This window comes from Brassica napus, chromosome C9 (genome assembly GCF_020379485.1).
Source record: "Brassica napus cultivar Da-Ae chromosome C9, Da-Ae, whole genome shotgun sequence".
NCBI lineage: Eukaryota > Viridiplantae > Streptophyta > Magnoliopsida > Brassicales > Brassicaceae > Brassica > Brassica napus.
Window position 1 is genome coordinate 38329843 of NC_063452.1, and position 5941 is coordinate 38335783.

The 5941-nt window shown below is 36.0% G+C and overlaps 1 long non-coding RNA gene across 15 annotated transcripts; it reads left to right on the plus strand.

The window, feature by feature from the left end:
* The first annotated feature begins 321 nt into the window (after nt 1-321).
* LOC106402481 lies at nt 322-3305 on the plus strand. 15 transcript variants are annotated; one of them, XR_007328681.1, is made up of 10 exons: nt 327-734; nt 899-941; nt 1097-1373; nt 1496-1551; nt 1658-1782; nt 1908-1982; nt 2049-2401; nt 2511-2625; nt 2718-2885; nt 3027-3305. It is a non-coding gene; the product is annotated as an uncharacterized LOC106402481 (long non-coding RNA). The 15 variants fall into 15 exon arrangements; XR_007328680.1 differs by having other exon boundaries at nt 324-734; nt 811-915; nt 1103-1373; nt 2718-3305; XR_007328683.1 differs by having other exon boundaries at nt 325-734; nt 811-915; nt 2718-3305.
* Nucleotides 3306-5941: the final 2636 nt, after the last annotated feature.

The following is a 5941-nucleotide window of genomic DNA, read 5'->3' on the forward strand; positions in this document are numbered from 1 at the left end:
CGGATGGTACTGATTTAGTCGAGCTCCTGGATAGGAGTTTCAGTTTGTAGTGTTTGCTCCTGCTAAGGCTAGTTCGAGTCTATGTTTAGTTTTGTTTCTTTCTTTGCTTCTGGTTTCCTCTGTATTTCTGTCAAAAATCTAAAATTTGGTAATAATATCTTAACATTTTTACCAAAAAAAAAGAAAAGGATATCTCTCTTCTCCTCTTGCCAGCTCAGAAAATAGGGTAAAGAGAATGCGACACGTGTCTCCTTTTCTTTGTTATTTGGGCTTCTATTGTTTATAGTTGGGTTTCGTCTTTTTATTTGGGCTGATAACTAAACAACTCAGTCTGATTGTCTTTCACCTTTTTTTCTTCACGAATGATGTACATCGATATTAGGGTTCATCGTGTTTTCCATCTGTTACTAGCTAAAACGAAAATGATGTCCATTTGGGTACTCTCCAAAAACTTTCTTCTTGGCGACAGACGGTGGTGGGAATTAGGGTTAGCCATTGTTTTCTATCTCCGCAATGAGCAACAATGGGATCTAATCGGGTCAGACGAATCGTCCTCGATAACCTTGGTATCAAGCAGCGTCGTTTCATATTTGGTCCTTAACCCTTAGACGTTACGAGTTCTCTTCTTTCATTGGCGTTAAGATATGTCTTAACTCCACCGACGCTATCAAGCACGACGTCTCATTCAATGATACTCATCCAACTCCAAGGCAGTTTTCTTTATCTATAAAAAGGTAAGCCTTGTACCCAAAATCATTCTCACATTTTTTTTTGAATTCTCCAGAAAACAAAGTAAAACCCCAATCATAGCTAACTCATATGGTCTTCTTGGTGATTTGAACGCTGGTCACTATTCTTCCACCGCCCATGTGTTGTTGCTCCGATTCTGGGAGGCCAGAAAATTAAAATACGGTGGTGAGTTAATGGGGTTGATATCGAAGGTTTGAAGGTTTTTTGTTTCATGCTCATATTTTTTTTTTAAATTTTCTTGGCAACTACCTTCATAAGGATGAAACTTTTATGTAGATTTAATCTTCACTGAATCTAATTTTGTTTTTTCATAACGTTTTTTGATAAAGATCTCTTTTCACATTAGTTTCAGTCAACCCTCATGCCAGCCACCATGAATGTTCACCGGCTAGCCACGTTCAGGGACCGTCTCCAGCCTGGTTCGCTGTTCAAACTCAGCGGATTTGACATCAGTCAGTGTAACCAGAACTTCAGGCTTTCGTACTCACTTATGACAATACGGTTCAGTGATTCAACCAATAGAGATGTGCTAACCGGAACAGATTCTTCCATTCCTGAAGAAAGTTTCATGATTGTTCCGAAATTACGATTCGCTTCTTGGCCAACACCAACATCTGTTCCAGGTACAACTACTTAAAGACTGTTTAGGACAGATTTATCATTGAAACGAATAATAAATTAATGTGTTCTTAATATTTTAGACGTTAAACAAATAATAAATTAATGTGTCCTGTGAAAAGTACAGTGAGTGACATTTCGTCAAAGAAAAGAGCAAGTTATGGAGACTATCAAGATTGACAGGTAACTCTCTCTTCTACATATGAATATATTCAATACTTTCATAAATTATTTTACTTTTCTTTTGAATAGACATTGACCGTTTTATGTTCTGTCTTCCTTTTCATAGTAATATCTCTGTCACTTTGAGTCTGTTCGACTCACAAGCTGTCTCTTTTCACAAGAAACTTGAAGGATTCCGGGGATATCCAAGGGTTGCTGTTGCAAGTAGCACAAACCCAAAGATGGTATGAGGTATATTTCTGTATGGAATTAAATACATATAATGCATACGATCAGTTATACTAATTTTAAAATTTAGTGCTTACATGTGAGGAGGCCTAATATTCTTGAAACACACGTTAAATAATTTTCTGCAGGACTTTTGTTCTCGACTGCCACCTCGGGATCACATGTATTTTTCGACAAGGCAACTGGGCTATTCGATTTTAAGAGTAAATGTTTGATGATTCATAGATTATTACATCCATATTAAACTCTCATGTAATGCTCTGTAACAGTGCATACTGGTTTCCAAAGACATTGGGAACACCCATGTTCCTTCATTGCTGAGAGGCTATCAAAGGTTGAGCCTCTTACTATAGCTGAGCTCAATGAGTTCGTCACCATTTTCGAGCCTCAAAGTCAGTTTTTACTTTTTTAATATTTTTAAAGTTTATTTTCTGTTTGTGGTTCTGAAAAGTTCAAAATGTACGACATTGAATTTGGTTGCACTGGAATGGTGACTGATATCAAAATGGAGAAAGGCTAGGCTGGTGTTACGTCTCTTGCTCTAGGTGCACAAAGAAGCTAACATTGAACGGTCTTATCCTTGCGTGACCTGCAGTAACACCAACACTGTTGGTGTGCTCAGGTATATTAGGCCATTTGAATTATTTGGTTGTTTCAATTTTTAAAAGTTATCATAAATTCATACTTAGATATAACCAACATGTTCTAATACTTTCTATCTGCTTTGCAAGGTACCGTGTGGAGATGAGCCTTGCTGATGACACTGCTGAGGGTCTCTTAGTCAGATTCGATGGCGAGATGACAAAACTACATAACATGAGAGCCTATGAGGCTGGTCATCTAATAGTAAGTATCTCTTGCACTGGGTATCATGGACCAACTTATCTACATATAATTAAAAGTTTCAATCACTTGCAACTCATGCGTTTAACACATAGGCTGGCGAGGGAGTAAACCCAGAAGACCAACCACCCTCTTTTATTGCAGCCGTGGTTGGTAAGAGATACAGCTTTCAAGTCAGGGTCAGCAGATACAATTTTACTGCAAGCCATCAAACTTTCACCAACGAGAATGACCGTATGCATGTCCCTGACTTTATTGCCCATGTAAGTTGCAATTTATATTACATTCTTAATTTCTTATCCTTCTAAATTATGCAAGAAACATTATATATGTCTCTGTTTTATCATGATGGTGACGATCATGATGGAGATGATATGCCTGGGGCCATCTCTGTCGTTTCTAAGGTTGATGGTGGTCGTAACGAGCGTGCTGAAACATCCATAGCAGTAGCATCTCTAAGTGGTCGCCATCAAGAAACCTTTGGCGTCAAAGTCTTCAAAGGTGGTCAAGAAGCCACATAAGGAATAGGTGAAGATGAGGGTTGTGATGCGGATGGCGTACTCGCTATTTCAATAATGATTATGTATTAACGTTGGTTTTTCTTTTAAACTATGTCCTCTTATGGAGTTTGGTATGTTTTCACAAAATCGAAAACTATAATAAAAATGCGTTTTTGAATTTTATGTTTACATGCTCAGCACATATTATCTTATTCCTTTTTTTGATTTTTTTTTAAAACACTCACATATTGTCTTACTAAAATTAAAAGTTTTCCAGCTGAAATATAATAACATTTAGACTTGATGCAAATGTCATGACTACGCATTCAAAAAACAGAAAACTATGTAATAAATTATGGTTATGATAAGATATAATTATATAAGCGTTTGCAGATTTAATCTTTCTCAATCAAGGGATGTACATACGTGTACAACTACAACTATATATTACCGAAAACTATTTGTTCTCTAAGCATACACGAGCTACTTCTGTTTTTTAACCAAACATAAAACCCATAATATCAAACATGGAATGATTAAATAAAAATAAGCAATCATAAAAACAATAATTCATTCATACTATATAATCATATATTTCTAAATAAATATTGTTATCTCATAAATGCATCTCACTGTTGATAACCCATACATTCTCATATTTTATTATGAGAATCAAATTTTATATAAAACAAAATAAATCAAGTAAATAACAGAAAGTTAATGATGTTAATTGATGGTAAGTATTGATGTGTCAAAACATAGATTCTATGTAATGTTGTTGAAATATTATAAGAGATTATATTCCAATTTATTTGGTTGTAATATTTTCCTAACCTATATAAATAAAATTTAAAAAACTAAAATGATTAAAAATGAAAATATCTTTACAACAGTATTTGACTAATAAAAATATACATAAATGCGCAAACTAAATACATATGTTACGCTATAAATAGATTTAAAATCTCGGCAAACCGTATAAAACTTTTAGTATTTTGGTAATTAAAATACAAATAGTACCAATTTCTACCAATGAGTCCTCCAAATCTTGACATCAAAAACATCTTGGTAGCTGATCTCGAAAGAAACATAGAAACAATTATGATTTTTTCTCTATAATCTAAAATCCTTTGCATAAGAGTTAAGACCAAGTAAAAAAATGGTTTAGAGATGTTCATATTTGTTCATAACAAATAATAGAGTTTATTTTACTAAAATCGAGTTTCACCCAACAATAAACTTAAGAAATGAGACTGATGAATACCAGCAACAACATTTTTAATACATGAACACTATTTCCAACCCAACTAGATGGCTAATGTTTTAATTGCCAATTTCTCACCAAAATTGAGATTTTCTTTTGGAAAATTATGCAAAGGTCTTACGGCTGGCGAGAACATCAAAGGGAGTCATATACATTAGTTTCTAGATACAAATTATTCAACTGAAAATGACATAATAACTCAATCATGGTGATACCAAAGAAGCAAAAGTTCAAAACAAAAATTACTTACAAACAAACTAACCAACAACTTAAATTAATAAAATAGTATATATCATACACATCTCTTGCAAATGTAAACCTAAAAAACAAACCACAAAATATATTAAAAAATAATAATCTAGATCACAAGTAAAGTATATTCTGCCAGTAGGGCGGACCAACCCTAGTGAATTATATAGAAACAATATCGACTTCACTCTTAAGTCATAAAGGTAATCCCACCTGCTTTAATATAGAACGGTTATTGCGACACCCGTCACCTCCTATCTGGAGGACAGCGTGTCACCCCCGACGCGTCATCATACAACAAAGTGACACCCGTCTCCCTAACACTAAGGACGACGGACCACCAACAATATCCTGTAATATAAAAGCCCATAAACCCAACAACACTCACCCAAACCCAAATAAAATCCGAAAGAAAAGTCCAGTAGCACCAAGTCCGTCCAAATATCACATAATTGTTTGTCTCACCTGAAAAGGGGAAGAGTGAGGGGTGAGCGACAGGGGAATCGCTCAGTGAGGTATGGGATGTTACTCCGTAGTCCATGGACCCGGATATAGCACTCCGAATAAATATAATTTAATTCCAATGCATGTCAAGCACAATACCTAAAGTATCTAAACAACAAACAATAGTCCTAGCGAGGTACACACTCGCCGCCCACTAACAGGCTAAAAACATAACATAGCTCGAGATAGTGCTCAGACACCGCCCGTATACGATTTATCGACACACACCAGGCTACAGCTCAACCGGTCGACAAAAGTTGGCTGCACCTCCATACAATCAGGCATACAGCAGTCTCTGTATCTGTCTCCAAACAAAAACAATCCTAGCTAAGAATTTACATTAAGTGCAAAAATCAATGTTGAATCCTCTAACCCCCTAGTTCCGGTTTAAGCAAAGAACCTAAAAACTAAACAAGCAATGACAGACTCGATTTCACATAGACGGAACACATGAGAAATAAATTATACTTATTCGAGGTACTAAGCCGTGTAAGAGAAGTTCGGGAATAGACCCTCACCTTAGCAATGGGAAAGTAGTGTCTATGAACTCCAGCTGCTCAAATAGACTCCAAATCTGAAATCAGATCAAAATTATGAGTCCGAACGCCTTTCGAACGGTTAAAAACGGATCTGGTCAAGGTTTATGGAAAAGTCACCCGCTGGTCAAAGTCAACCCGGTCAAGCTTTGACCAGAAATCGATTTGACCTAACCGGCCGGTTAACCGTAACCGAACCAAAATTAATTTAAACCGGTCAAACCAGTCAACCAACCGGTTTACCGAGTCAACGGAGTCGACTCGAT